This window comes from Typopeltis vanoorti, chromosome 22, assembly GCF_054136105.1.
Source record: "Typopeltis vanoorti isolate ZY-2024b chromosome 22, IOZ_Tvanoo_1.0, whole genome shotgun sequence".
In the NCBI taxonomy this organism is placed as follows: domain Eukaryota; kingdom Metazoa; phylum Arthropoda; class Arachnida; order Uropygi; family Thelyphonidae; genus Typopeltis; species Typopeltis vanoorti.
In genome coordinates, this window is record NC_143570.1 from 24,423,576 (window position 1) to 24,439,150 (window position 15,575).

The following is a 15,575-nucleotide window of genomic DNA, read 5'->3' on the forward strand; positions in this document are numbered from 1 at the left end:
AGTGCCTGGGGGGAAAGAAATTTGTCAATTTTCTTTGGAGAGAAACCATTATTAATAAAAGTTTTTTTTAAGAAAAAGGAGTTCATTTTCAATTTGTTTCTTCTGTAAGTAATGATTTGGCTCGGTGAGCTAAGGTGGAAATAATACCACATTTTTGTGGGGGACAGTGATGGGAGGAAGCATGAAGGTATCTGTGAGTATGGGTAGGCTTTCTAAAAATTGAGATTTTAATGCTCTCAGCACATCTGGTAAGTTTAAGGTCTAAAAAGGGAAGGCAGTCATCTGATTCCAGTTCGAAGGTGAAAGATTTTTTCATGGCACTTGTTTAGGTAGTCTAAAAATAAATAGAGGCTATTGACACCGTCTTCCCAGATGAGGAAAATATCATCAGTATAGCGGTACCAGACCTTTGGTTTAAAGTGAAAGGAGTTAATAGCTTTTTCTTCAAAATCGTTGAGAAATATATCCGCGAGAATCGGAGAGAGTGGGCTTCCCATGGCCAGACCTGAGTTTTGTAAGTAGATCTTGTTATCATATTTGAAGTATCCTGACTTTATGCAATGGGAGAGAAGAGCAAAGAGAAGGTATCGTTGATATAATCCGCTAAAGTGCAGAAATTAGTTATTCTACAGATTATCTAGGTATTGTGCAGATTAACTAGGGTGATCCGTTAACATGCCAAAAATTGTTTCATTTCTCAAATTACCTAGGTAATCTGCACATTACCTACTCGGCACTCGTTAAAGTGAAAATAAGATCTTTGCTGGAACAACAGCAATTAAAAAACTATAATACAAAGAATCAAACGGTTTAAAATATTATTACAATTAAGGAAATGAATTTGCAAAACATAATAAAATTATGTTTACTTAGTGCAATCTAAAGATTGGTGACACTTTGAATTACATAGCAATTGGTTTTTGCGACAAGCACATCTATTTGTGGTACGTTTAGATTTACAGTCACATTTTCTGAAACCCTGCCCAGTACCAAGGGATTGTTTTATTGCTGTTTGACGTAAAGATATTTCTACAGCAGGGACATCTTCTTTCGTTAAAAATCTCTCTTTGCAAAAACTGAATTCAGATTTCGCATACAATTTTTTAAAATACCCGTTTTTAGTACCAAGTTTATAAAAGCCATCCTCTGTTTTACTAAGAACCACAGCTAAAATCGAGCGGGCATCAGTTTTTGCTCTGTCTACTTCCGGTACTTTAATTCTCACAGTGACACCTTCATCAACATTTGGGTGCTTTGCATTAGAAACTGCTCACATTTTCTTTACTTGCTTTTCTAAACCTTTCTTGGCTTCATCACGCCGTAAAGAATATGGATCAGAAATTATCCATATTCTTTTTACAGATGTTGCACAATACATTCTTACCATACCCTTCCTCTTTAGGATCTATTTCACCACAAATTACGTGAACAAATATGTCACACGATTTACACTTGTGAGCACCTGATGCTGCTTTTGAGCAAACAATACAGACCATTTCTTGTATAGTCCTCTTTACAGACTCTGTACGAAACTGTGATGGCGATTCTGCTGAAGTTGAGGGTAACTCAGTGATGACTTCTTCAACATGCAGAGGTGATTCCTTGGAGGTGCAGGGTAACTGAATATTCTTCATAACCATCCTCAATCAACGGTATAGAAGGCAGTTTAGGATTACTATCGATAAATTCTTGTATTTCTATAGGTGATTCTGTAGAAGCAGGGGATGACGGAATGTCCTCTTGAGTAAGATTCGACTGTGATCCCATAATCACAGTTTCTTGTGAATCTTCTAATTTTTCAAGGTCTTCTTCAGTATTTATCGAATGTAATACACTTTGTGGTATAATAGAAGAAGACAATCCCACTTTTGCGGGACAACCGAACATGGCTTCGTATGGACTTCTTTTAATTGCAGAATGATAGGCACGATTCTTCATGAATTGTACAAATCGTACGCCCTCACTCCACTTGTTAGTTTGGTTATCAGCCATCCAAGTAGTGAGCATGTTCTCAATGTCTTGATTCACTCGTTCTACACTTCCTTGACTTTGGCTGTGTCTAGGTTTGCCATTAACCATTTTGATTTCTGGCCACAACTGTGTTACACATTCTAAGATTTTATTACAAAATTCGCGTCCGTTATCAGAATGCAAAATACTTGGAGCGCAAAAAAGGAGAAAAATATCAAGCAAGTTATAGGTTACTTCATCCTCCCGTTTTGATGTGGGCGGCTTCAATACAACAAATTTTGTTAAGTGGTCTTGGTATACGAGAAGAAACTTAAACTTTCCATCTGGTTGAGATTGGTAATCGATGAGATCCACCTGGCATCTGCTATTGAAATGCGATGAAATAATCGGCTTTACAACAATCCTTTTTTCGCACGTTTTTGTTGACAAGGTTCGCATAAATCCAAAAACATTTTTATTTGGGCTTGGGTTATGTTTTTTATAAAGTGTATTTAATTGCTTGATCATTCTGTCTCTTCCACCGTGGCCAATTGACAAATGAGTAGAATACAATATTTCAAACAATTCTTCGGCATGGACAAACTTTTTCACACTTTCGCGCATCTAACAACGGCTCAATGAGTTTTTCACAGCCTTGTACAGTTAACACATCATACCTTTGAATTATTCGATAATCTCGAGATGATTCTTTCTTCTTGGAAACTTTTATTCGCTTTACATCTTCAATTATGGAATGATACTTTTGTTTTGTCATTAAAACACTATTATATTTTGAATCCTCGCTAAAGAGGTTTGCGAAGAATCTTTTCTTCATTTTACTCACCAATTCGGTGCTTGCTTGCATAATAGGAGGTAAATTTATCTGCTTTAAAAAAATCACGACACAAATTCACGCGCTAACAGGCAGAAACGAATTTGAAAACAGAATTAGCTATGCTACGCACTAGCAGCCGACGCAAATTATGAGAAATAAAAACAACCGGCGACGACAAGACACTGGCGAAACCAAACTAAAGGGGGGGGGGGGGGAGTAGGGAAAGGAAATGAGAGAAACAAACTTTTGAACTTTAACGATACGGAAGCCGTTAATGTGCACATGACCTAGGTAAAATGCGGAAAATTCTTGATTCCGCACGTTAACGGAGCAAATCAGTTAATCTGCAGATTAGCTAGGTAATGTGCACATTAACGGCTTTCGAGCTTTAGCGGTAACATATATTAGATGAAGGTATCTAACATCCATGTGTGCTACGATGAACTCGAAAGAAAGATTGTCGAATCTGGAGAAACTTCTCTAGATTCCTCTCATATCAACAACAGCCTGAGTTACAATCTCTCTGATGCACACGTTGCTTCTGTTCAGTACTGGCGCACTCGCGACAGCGCGTAGTATACGTTTGTTTGGAACTCATACTCGCATTTGTTTTTCAAACACGCTACTGTCTTTTTAGACTTGTTCTGTTATTACAATTTAAGTCTCCGTAATTTTTTATATACTTCTTTGATTGTGATACCTGAAGATGTTGATCTATTCAACGAAACTAGTAGTATCTTTTTAAATATATCTTGTCATCTTTTTATCTCTCGGTTTCAGTCATTAAAGTTTTCCTATAATATTCCAACCGAGTAAAAATGAATTCCCATAATATATATATATATATATATATATATATATATATATATATATATATATATATATATATATATAAACGGATTGAACATACTGAGAATGGACAGCAGAGAGAGATTCCAAAAGGACAGAGGAAAAGGGGGATGGCTTAAATTAACTTGGCAGATAATGACAGAAAGGGAAAGAAGAATGACTGGCTGGAATAGTTGGAGAAAAGCTGAATTGGTGGCACAAAAAGGGTATCTTGAAGAAACGGATCTCGTGCAATGTAGGCAAGAATAGGATAAGTAAGTAATAAGATATAATTGCAGTTAATTTTTTTTAGAAAGTTATTCCAGCCGATATTGATGGGTGATGGTTACATCCATTGAATGGATGTAACCATCACCTAGACCTAGGCCCTCTCCAGTACAATGGAGTCCTATGCGTGCAGTAGCGTGTTATAGAATTAAATTAAAATATATCTAAAAAAAAAAAAAAAGGTTACATTAAAATGAGAACATATATAAAATTATTTTACACAATTTAGGATGAGTGGGTATTGATAACCTGTCTACTAAAATGGAATAATAGTTTAGAATTTATATAGTGACAAAATTATCCCATGCATTTTGTTTCAGTAAATGGAAATATGCAGCGACTAAAATTACCACTTGTATACAAGATTTATTCAAAAAGTATCCGACGCGTATGCTAGATGTTCGTTGTCACAAGAACATGTCTATATGGATTTGAGTAAGTTAAATCTTACATTTCTGGTTGACAATGGATGTCGAGAACAACCGGTCTAGGCCGAACATTTTTTCCGACTTTTAGTTTCTACAATTACACAAAAATAAGATAGGGCCCTTTTGGAAACGAAAAAGTACTTTTTTTATATATATAATAACGAAATATTTCATGACAGTAAAGCCATCAAACGAAATTCCACTCAAAGACATCCTAAGCATGCTGAAAATTATCTCAATAAAATGCAGTTGACTGTTTTTTCTATGATCATAACTTCCACAATGACATTTGAAATAAATGAATCTTATTCTTCTAAACAATTCACCGACTTAATAGCAAACATTACATCAACAGCTTTCTTTTCACGCAGGTTCTTGACTCCGCTTTTAAAAAAAAAAAAAAGTAGCACAATTTTACAATATGTTACCTACTGACAGTAGCCGTATTAAGAACACATTCCACACGCCAGAGAGGAAGATGGTTATCTGTGTAGCTTTCTCTGTAAAGCAAGAGAAAATAGCAATAATTGGGTGACCTTGTATGACTCCTGAATTTTTCCCAACTAGGTCAAACTGCTTTGCTGGCGCATTGGTCGTACACTACCGTTATTGTTGAATAACCTCACCACCCGTGGTATGGTCAGGAATAGTGACAGGGCAAAGATTAGTGAGACAATAAGGGTTAATGGAATGTAAGCATTCTGAAAACGGGCCAAACAAGACAATGTGTTTCTCATCGGTGATCTCCTGGAAACAGTAAAAACTTTTTGAATTTTTTTTTTTTTTTTTTTTTTTTTTATTCTTGATGGCGAGTTCCCTAACACGTTTAATAATCATTTTAATTATCAGACGTCAAGCTACTAAAAACCAATACTCTGTTATTTCATGTTTAGATGTAGTGGAAAGCGTCTGGATTTAAATCGGCGAACTCGAGAGCTCCAAAAAAATGTAGGAACTTAAAAACCTAATATATATTGTTTATATAAAGTTGAAGTAAGATTTAGAGAGATATATTCGTTCATTTAGTCCACCCAAAGTATCAACAATACTTTGTTGATAGGCTCTTCATTAGTACTGCAGGTTTTGCAAAGTTAAATTGGACTCGATGAATTCACAGAAAAAAAAAAGGCTGGTCTCTAGCTTTTGAGGATCAAGAAATCGTGTAACAGATTTTAACTTCTGTTTAATCTAATATGGAGAAAAAACATTTGATATCGTACACAAACTCGGTATATCCCATAAGATCGTCCAGCACTTATTCCACCACCGCAAGATGTTGCAGTATACTGGCGAATTGTGAACCTTCTACTTTCGGAGAGAACAAGAATTCACCCTCATCGCATTTGTGGAGTTACGAACTTTATGCGATTGAACAGAAAGAATTATATGATTGTGTTAGAGATTTGAATTTATCTGACGAACTGGGTCACCGCTTCAACAACGGAACTTAACTCCATGAAATGAACATTTCTGGTTTTAGAGACTGAAACAAAATCGTAGCTTTTTTTTTTTTTTTTTTTTTTTTTTTTTTTGACAAAAGAATGCATTTGTTACCACCGCGATATAGGTGGCATTTTAAGCAGTGGTGGCTGGTGGCTTGAAATCGTGGAGTTGTTGCAACTTTCGAAATATACATACACACTGTAAGCACAGTATATACGTGTTTGGATAAAATATCAAAATTATGGTAAAATTTAAAAAAAAAAATTAAACACGAAAAAAATATTTTTATTATCGATAAAATTATATAGTTTGGTATAATTCAAAATTACTTAAAAATAAAATCCATTCCTTTAATTGTAATTAAAGGAATGGATTTACAATTTTTGGACATTACAATTAAATCCTTTAATTGTAATGTCCAAATATTTAAAGAGACGGAGTGAACACGATAAGCACTACGAACACTCTACTACTGGCGCAAACTGCATATAAACAACAGTGGAACTGGGCGACGGACAGTGTCGCATTACGCTAATCGCTCGCATCTCACTATGACGCGCATATGCTTGCCGCGTAGCAATATGACACTGATAAACCCAGTGTTGGTAGTATCCTTCGCCCTCTTAAGTATTACAAGATGGATTTTTATTTTTTTTTTATACAAAATAAGAGAATTGTATAGGATTGTTGATCATAAAATTAAATATTACAAGCAAATATAAATAAATTAATAAATATATTTATATATCGAGAAAAATTGGGGGTGCTGCAGTTCCGCAGAGCCAATGCACGAGTCGCCCCTGCTTTTAAGAGAAATGAAGTTCATTACCCAAAAGATTAGTGCATGTGTCAGTTCTTGCTTTACAAGCAAACCATGCTACCGGCCAAGATGTCTATAGACATCAAGGTTATCATGGATGCGAAGTGCATATTAAAATTGTAATACCATTGATATTACATTGAAATATATGATGGATACGAAGCGTATGAAGATGATGCATATTTTATCCATATGGCCGGTAGGTGGTTAAATGCAGTTTTGTTGTATAACAGTATCGAAAAACTTTCCACACATACGTAATAAGTATGTGAGAGGTGTGGAAATATATAAAAATTAGCAATGTTTTATAAATTCTCCTTGCGTACTTAAAAGTAATTCCAAACAGCGTTGGAATTACTTTTAATTCCTTATATAAAAATTCCAATGTTGGCCATGATTATTTCCATCAATTTGGACATAATTTTAAGTCTAAGTTGATGGAAGTAATACGAGGGATACATTGGAATATTTATTGATGTGATTGCATCACTGGAGTACCCAAGAACGAACAAAACATTGCTCGTTTTTATTTAATTTGTGCTAATGAAACATCAAGGCAGTGATGGGACATTATATAAGAATATATGGCCTTTCCAAAAAGACTTTGTTCTGAGAAGAAAAAAGCACAAAACTTTTTTTTTAACCAATTTCAGCTATCACAAATAATTGATATTACGGTAAAAAGGAAAAATATTCTGACAGTTATCAGAAGAAGACAAATGAAATGGTTCGGACATGTGGAGAGGGCTAATAGAATTCCAAAGCAAGCAGTAGAAGGAATCGTTCCGGTATCAAGGAGTTAGGGTCCGACCTCGATTAAAATGGACTGATAACATCAAAAAATGGACAAATTCCTCCCTTTCTCAACTGACATCAAGAACATGAGACAGAGATTATTGGAGAAGGCTAACAAAGAATATCACCTACCAGCCATGAATGACCTAACGGTCCATTTATGACTACGGGAGAGAAAGAAAAAAAAAGATGATTTTGATGGCATCAGAGAGAGAGAGAGCACTTCCCAATATCATCAAAATCTGCAAACAGCCACTACTATCTCGTGATCCTTAACCTTAGTGCTTATGTCTGAAGTAGTGAGAACTCGATAGGTTGATTTTGTTTTGTAAATAAAAACCCGAGTTTCAGGAAAGGGAACCTATTTGCCTGTCCCAAAGATCGAGTAACTTGGGAACCTGCTTAAAAAATAGCCTTAGCCAGCAACTAGAACAAATAAGAATTTTGTTTTTACTGGTCTAGCATTATCTTGAATTTATTTCAAATGTTTCGTTAACTGGCCATGCAATTGTGATCAAGCTTAATGAAAACGCGCGATGAAGTCATTATTGATAGATTTCTATGCAGAGTGCATTTTAGCTTCGTTATTTGGAAGGATGATACCAGATTGGGTAGAATCAAAGAAAGCTTCAACGACGATCTAATTATGTAATATCGGCACGATATGTATTAATTTCCTGACCTCTTCCCACATACTTTTGTATGTTTATGTTGTTACTACGCCATGCTTACCTTTTTAAGTGGCTTTCACAATGAATTTTTTAAACACAATTTCCTAAAGTGAAAACAAAGGATGAGAAAAAGAATAGCTGAGGTCATCAGAAAGTAGGTCGACACGGCATTTACAGACTAGATAAGCCTTTAAGTTGGTAGCAATTTGTTCCACTGTATGGACACAATGGCCAGAGATGAGCTTCATAGAAAGTGGAAATCATGTCCATACACTAAATGACGGATAGAAACACGTAGAGCGCAGCTGGTGTTACAAATACTCTTCTATTACCTATTTTCCAGTGTATACGTTGCCAAACTGATACATTTATGCTGGCATGACAACATTATGAATATCCCAGAGTTCACATGAATGCTTCCTAAAGTTATCTATGGGTTATCAGGAGCAATAGAAAAAGGTCAGACAAGTCATGGAACAAACACGTAATCTTTTCATGATTTTTATCAGCAGTTTAAAATAGTTCAGTAAGCCAAGACATCACTACCCTTGGTGAGAAAAGCGTGCTTGCACTATCTCTACTTTTGTACTATGTGGCACACTTTCCCCCTCTTTCTATTCCTCAAAAATATATAGAAAGTGAAATTGGTGTAGGAAAACCAAGGTAGTTTCTAAGAGAATGAATTAGAATCTTCATTGAACGAGTCAATATGTTAAAACAAAAATTTTCTTAATTAGATTACAATGTTTTATATATAATTGAATAGTTTTTTGTATATTGATAACTAGTACCTTTATTGTTTCCCCCTTTCATAACACCAAAAGGCTCTTGTGGTAACGCTTCTACATCCATAATGTCCAGAAGAAAGACCGTTATAGGTTTGATTCATGTTACTAACTAGAAAAATTTTATCAGTTGGTTCCACAGTTAGTTGATCTTCAGCACAAATAGGTTTTTTTCTAGCGAAAAGAAATTTTTAAAAGTGATGTAGAACTCACACTGTTACAGATAATACTCTGATGTAGTATAAGAGTACATCAGACTTTAGGAACACAAGATGGGGTTAGTAGCCTACCATACTCTCGTCCCATGTGTTGCAAATACTCTTAAAATCACCGACAGCTATTGAACTCAGATCATGATTAAATGTGAAAACAGCTGTCTATCGAGTTCAACATTACTTAGTGAAGAACAAGACAGGAAATTTAAAAAAAAACTAAATCCTCCATGCATTTTGATTCATCAAAAGTGGTAGTTACTCTCTAGCCCTAACTTTTATTGGAAATCGGTTGTCAGTCTATCTGCATCTTATTAATTGCCATAATATTCGTGCGAACAGCTGTTGCCATAGAGACGAAAGTGTGGCATAAGAATACAGCAGACATCTGTATGAGATGAAGATAGTCTCCATTTCGTTTTCTCTAATCCTAGGTAGTGTTACAGTGTAAATATTATTATTAGTAGTAGTAACACCCCCAGGGAGTCCAAAGACTCATCGAGGGCATCTACTCCACAACTCTCCGTCTCCACTACTCCACTCACTGCAACTACCTACACCAACGCCATCTACCGCCAATCACCACCACTAGTATTTTCACAGACAATCACAAACATCCATATATCGTGAGAATTCTACGATACAGGAAAACTAGGGCAGTTTTTGTTTCTTTGTTTCAATGTGGAATTCAAAACTCGAGTTTCTTCTAAAAAAAATAAATAAATATATATATATATCAGTACCTGCACCTCTCATTGCGATTTGTCGTCCTACAGTTTTAATGAATCATCTCATCATAAAAAATATGAGATATGTGAGATAGTAACGAAAGTAATGCCTAATACTCTTTTTTTTTTACACGGAAAACATAATTTACTTAACAATGAATTTTGCTTCGATTAATCCTCGATATTTTGCGAATATTGTCATTTTTCAAAAATCTCCATTCTCTATACGCTTTTGCCATGACTCGGCCAAACACTGTATGCCGACCTCTTAATAGTCTTTTCTGATGTCGAGAATCTTCACGAACAGCCTTGTTTCCGCTTGTCTCCACAAAACGGGGCGTTTTGGAGTGCCAGCAGATGTCCAGATCCAGGCTGTGAACAGGATTGGGAAGATAAGTCTTGCCAATTGTTATAATTGCACCTTTTGGATGCAAACTGGTGAGAGATATCGGGATTGTTCTGAAACATCTTTCTTAACATTAGGCCGGCCTGGTTGGCTGAGTCTAGCCAAGACGTTGCGGGCTCGAATCCCGCCAAAGGCATGAATGTTTGTGATTGTCCTATTAACCAGTTACCATATGTACTGCTGTAACCTGTGTTCTGGTGCAGTATGACTTTTGATGTCTTTGCATCATGAAAATCAAATAAAAAGATCTTAAAATTAGGCAACAGTAACGCTTCTTTATAAGTTTTTCAGATGCGTATGAAATTCCATTGGACTCATCCAGTGGAATGACGAATCATGCTTCGCCATCTGGCAGTCCGACAGACGACTCTGGGTTTGGTAGATATCATGAACGCCACTGCTTGAATGTGTTATACGAACTGGGAAGTTTGGTACAGGATGCATCATGATCTGGATGTTTTTTAAATGATTCGGGCCGAGCTCCTACTTCCATTGAAGGGGAATTTTAATGCTAGGGCATATAATGATATTGTTGACCTGGGCCTCTATCGTTATGCAATAGTTCGGGGAAGGCCATTTCCTGTATCAATATTATATTCCTGTCCACAAAACGAGATCGTGCAGGAATAGTTTGATGAGACTGATGTTGGAGAGAGCTCTGATTTCAACCGCATCAAACACCTGTGGGATGAATTGGAGCGAGCCAGGCCGAATCGTCCAGTATTCAGTAAGTGGAAGGAATGAAAAAGAATTACAGCAACGTACCATTCTACTGGAAAGCCTCCCTAGAGGCTGTTATAGCAGAAAAGGGTGGACCAACTCCATATTATTGCCTTTTATATTAGAGTGAGAGCTGCAAATCAGTAGGCGTCCAGATATTATTGATTAGGTAATGTACATATTGATTGGATAGACAAGTAATGGGTAATAGCACATTCCAGAAAGGTTGGCAACTTGACATATTTAATACCAAGAGGAGATTAAATGTTAAATTAGCTTTAAATAATCCTGTTCTACAGATTAATCATGGTACTTTTTCAAGCCCCTTATGCTTCCAATAAGCAAACTGATCTTAAACAGGGGGCGATAAAAATCTATCACACAAAAACATTTACAAACATTCTGTGGTAGAAATCGAACTCGCAGCTTGTTGGTTAAATAGTAAAACTATTTTCACTTGATCAACTAAATCGGCATGCATGTGAGTAAATTCCTTGGTACACACAACAGGATAGTATAACTGGTAAAGTGCAAAGTTTAGTTTCATTTAGTTAAATTAATGAAAAACGCGAATTTTATCGAAATTTATCACATCCAATAACAATCAGATTGCATACTCACTTCAAAACGTATCAAAATGCTGAATATGATTTCGGCCTTCGAAGAATGATGATTTTGGAGATATTTGATAGCCACGAAAGAATGCTATATATTTAAACAGTTAAAAAATTATATAAATCAGGTGGATATTAAATCTAGCATTATTTCAAAGCCGAATCCAGAAAGGATAAAAGTTTCGTGTGAAATTTGATCAGAGAGCTTACGGGAATACATTCGCCAGCATTTACGAGTTGCCCTAGCGCAGACCTTATAGAAGACATGATCGCTTTGCTCAAGCGTCCATATATTCTATTTTGGTAAATAGAGTAAAACTGTATATACAATAAAACAATATTTTCTACAAACAACGTTAAATGAATGTAGTTCTCTACGTCGTTTCACTTTAATTTTTATTAATTATTTATTTCAATTCAAGAAATATGCTATAGATCATAGTAATAATTGGTTCCATTTAAAAGATATTCTCTGCTATAATTTTCCTTTGATTGGATTTTAAAGTATTACGTATCTGTTTAAAAATTCACAACAACGTTTTAGGTAAATTTTTGTCTGAATTATAATTCTTTTACTGATGAATGAATGAAAAAAAAAATCAGTTTATCACAGCGAACAATATCGCGCTGTTGGAAGTAACGAGTTACGCTTTTTTCTCTACCCCCCCCCCCAATCATACCCGTTTTGCTTTCAATTTTTGACAGGTAAGTTATCTAACTTGAGTCAGAAATTATCGCAGCAAATGTTGTGAAACCGCACAAATTATCGTGGATTGAATGCTTAATTCATCACTTTTGGACAGAAACTACAAAATATAATCATACATTCCCTCCTTCCCCGTTTCAGTTAGTCAAAAAAGGGTAAAATTTCCTTGTCTTTTGTGTAAGCAGATAGAAAAGCATTCAGATGAAACCAACGCCCTCTAGTGAGAACGTGAATGACCTGAAATTATTCGAAAGGGAAGGTTATAATTTTGTTGCAGATTCTTGCCGCTCGTGTAATGGAACTCTGGCCTATATTCCTATGTGGTTGTTCAGGTGACGATAAGAGCTTGGGGTCAACAACAGTGCGATGAAAATAAAATTCCAAAAACTGGGAGGGCTGGGAAGAAATAAGCGCGAACATTATCGAAAGATAATGAGATAGCGTAACATAGATAGCTATCTACATATGTATGAAACATATTAGCATAATCTTAAGCAAAATAAAACAAAGTCAAAGAGGGGCTGGTTTCCAACTCGAGACCAGATTTTGAACTGAATATAGAGTGGGAATTTTTGTTGAAAATTGTCATTTATTTGAAATTAATTTTTCCATTTATTTCAAAATGCAGTAAATGAACCTGGGAAGAGAATTCGTTAAGGCACGCAATAGGAGCGGGATTCGTGCGATATTTGGGGTGAGGAAAGTCCTTATTTGGTATTAATAGATAAAAGGAAGGTAATTTTCTTAATGGTTACATTGCTGGAAGAAATAGCATTAATATTAATGAAAACAACTCTTAAATTTTATAGTTGTTTTTGTGTACGTATTTTTTGTAACACAGTACTCGTTTGCATAAAAGTAAATAAAACACCCAAGAAAAAGGATCATAGGCACTCATAAATCATATCATTATTACCACGATTTAACCCGGAGGCAGTTTTTGACTTATGTACTGTATACAGCATTTTATTTTTGCCTAATTTGGCCACTAAAATAGCGCCCCCTATCGAAACATCGTCAATTTCGATAATCAGTCTAAATACCAAATTTTATATTTATTAAGCACAAGGTGAATTATCATTTATTATTTTGAATCGCTAGGCCAATAAAAAAAAACAAAACAAATTGCAGGTGGAGGGAAATAAAAAAAGAAATATCTCAGCAATAGTTTTGAATATAAGACTTGAAATTATTGTATCAGGACGTATGCAGTTAGATAAAGATACATCACATTAGCCAGTTTTTGCAAAAACTCGCTCTCAAATAATTTATGGATGGAAAATCTTTAATGAATGGTGTGACTTAAATTTCATGACCGTGTCATTGAATCTATACAACAGTTTATAGACAATTATCTATAAACAGTTTATTAGATGTATTTCGCAAACTGATATCTAACTGACCACTTTTCTTGCAGATTCTTTTTGGCCACCGTCTCACAAAATCTGTCGGATTCCGTATTGTATCTCTTCTTATAGTTATTTCTATGGACGCTGTTCAATCAGAACTGGAATCTATCATACCCATCACCTCCCGCATTTCTGATAAACCCACAATAACACGAGCAACAGCTGCACCCCATCCTTTTAAAGGAGAATTGTTGACTCGCCGAATTTACTACTCATATTCCATTCCATCTACTTTCGTAGATCAGGTCCACCTTTGTTATAGAGCTCTGAGGGTATTTCATCAATTCCTGGTACAGAACAGCCTTCTCCAGAATACTTCCACTTTCAGCGCTTCAAAAAGATTTTAAGAGATTATTCTTCTCTTGATTCCCATCCACGCACTGACAGCATCGATGTATAATAGGTTTTGTGGCCACTCGTGTATATGGTGGTGATAAAAGCTCATATTTTTATAAAGATAACACCATTCGATAGCCTTCTTGGAATACTATTTCTTCCAGACGTTATGACATTTCATACAAAAATAATAGAAATATCGACAATCAAAGATTAAACTCCGAACAATAATCAAACTTGTATATAAAAAAGTATAAGATTTTCAGCCTTACTTAAAGACTTAATTGAATGAGTTTTCTCCCTACTTATAATTGACACTGTTTTAATCGTTAAAGCGATTCGAAATGATAATTCCACTCTAGCTTTGTGGGATAGAAGGCAATTAGCAACTGGTGCAAATGGATCTCTTTTTTCGACTTATTTCAATTAGATCATTTTCGTTATCAAAATTCGGCAAAACAAATTGTCTGCAGTTCAACTGTGATCATAAATGACGTCGCTATTCACAAAAATAAACTATATAATAACCAAAATAAAATATATTACAGAAGCCTATTTCCATCACAACTCCAAATTTCTTAACTCTACACTTAAAGAGGTTACGAAATATTCTCAAGACAAAGTAACTGGAAATATCAGAGCAATGGAATACATCTAATATATAATTATAATTATATATATTAGAGAAATACAATTACTTCTCTAATATTTTTAAAGATAAAAGCTTTCATCCATATGTACCGACCAGTGAGAAAGATACGGCAGCCATAATCCTAGAGGAAGAAATAATCCTTTTACATAAATGAAATCAAAAGTACCTTTTGATTTCATTTATGTAATACAAAATTTTATTTTGTATTACATAAATTTTGTAATATAAAATTTTGATGAAATACAAAAGAGTATTTCAGCAATACCCTCAGAGCTCTATAACAAAGGTGGACCTGATCTAATTAAACAACTAACCAAAGTTTTTAATAATATTCTTATTGCCTATATATTAAAAATTTAATGTTCAAAAATGTTACAATCATAGACCAATTACTCTTCTTCGCCACTCTTACAAAATCTTCCCAAAAATAATACAGAATCGTCTAAATAACATTTACAAACAGCAGAATGAGAAGCTGGCTTTAATAAAAACAGATCAACAATTGACTGTATCTTTACTCTTCAGTCTAGCCGAAATCGCATAGGACAAGGGGAAAGGCCTTTTTTACTGGTTTGTGGATTTTAAACAAGAATTTGATTCTGTCAACAGAATAAAACTTATTCAAATATTAACAATGAAAAACAGACTTTGAAATAATAAGATTTATTTCAAACTACTATCAGAATACAAGTGAAAAAATATCAAAAAACCTGAAATCAAAAGAGGAGTTATGCATGGATGCCACTTTCCCCTTGCCTTTTTAATATTTTTATCGAAGAAATCATTAAAGAAGCATTGTCTTCGACAAAAGGAGTAAAAGTCAATGGAAGACCAATCACACCTAATATATATGCAGATGATGTAGTAATTATGAAGAACATATCAAATCTTCAATACCAGATTGAAAAATTAACAGAAACCTACAGAAATTATAAAATTATGATAATGA

General features: G+C 34.8%; 1 pseudogene; it reads right to left on the reverse strand.

Annotated features, from left to right (window-relative positions):
* Positions 1-1,581: 1,581 nt before the first annotated feature.
* LOC150094224 (KRAB domain-containing protein 2 pseudogene) lies at positions 1,582-2,574 on the reverse strand (annotated as a pseudogene).
* Positions 2,575-15,575: the final 13,001 nt, after the last annotated feature.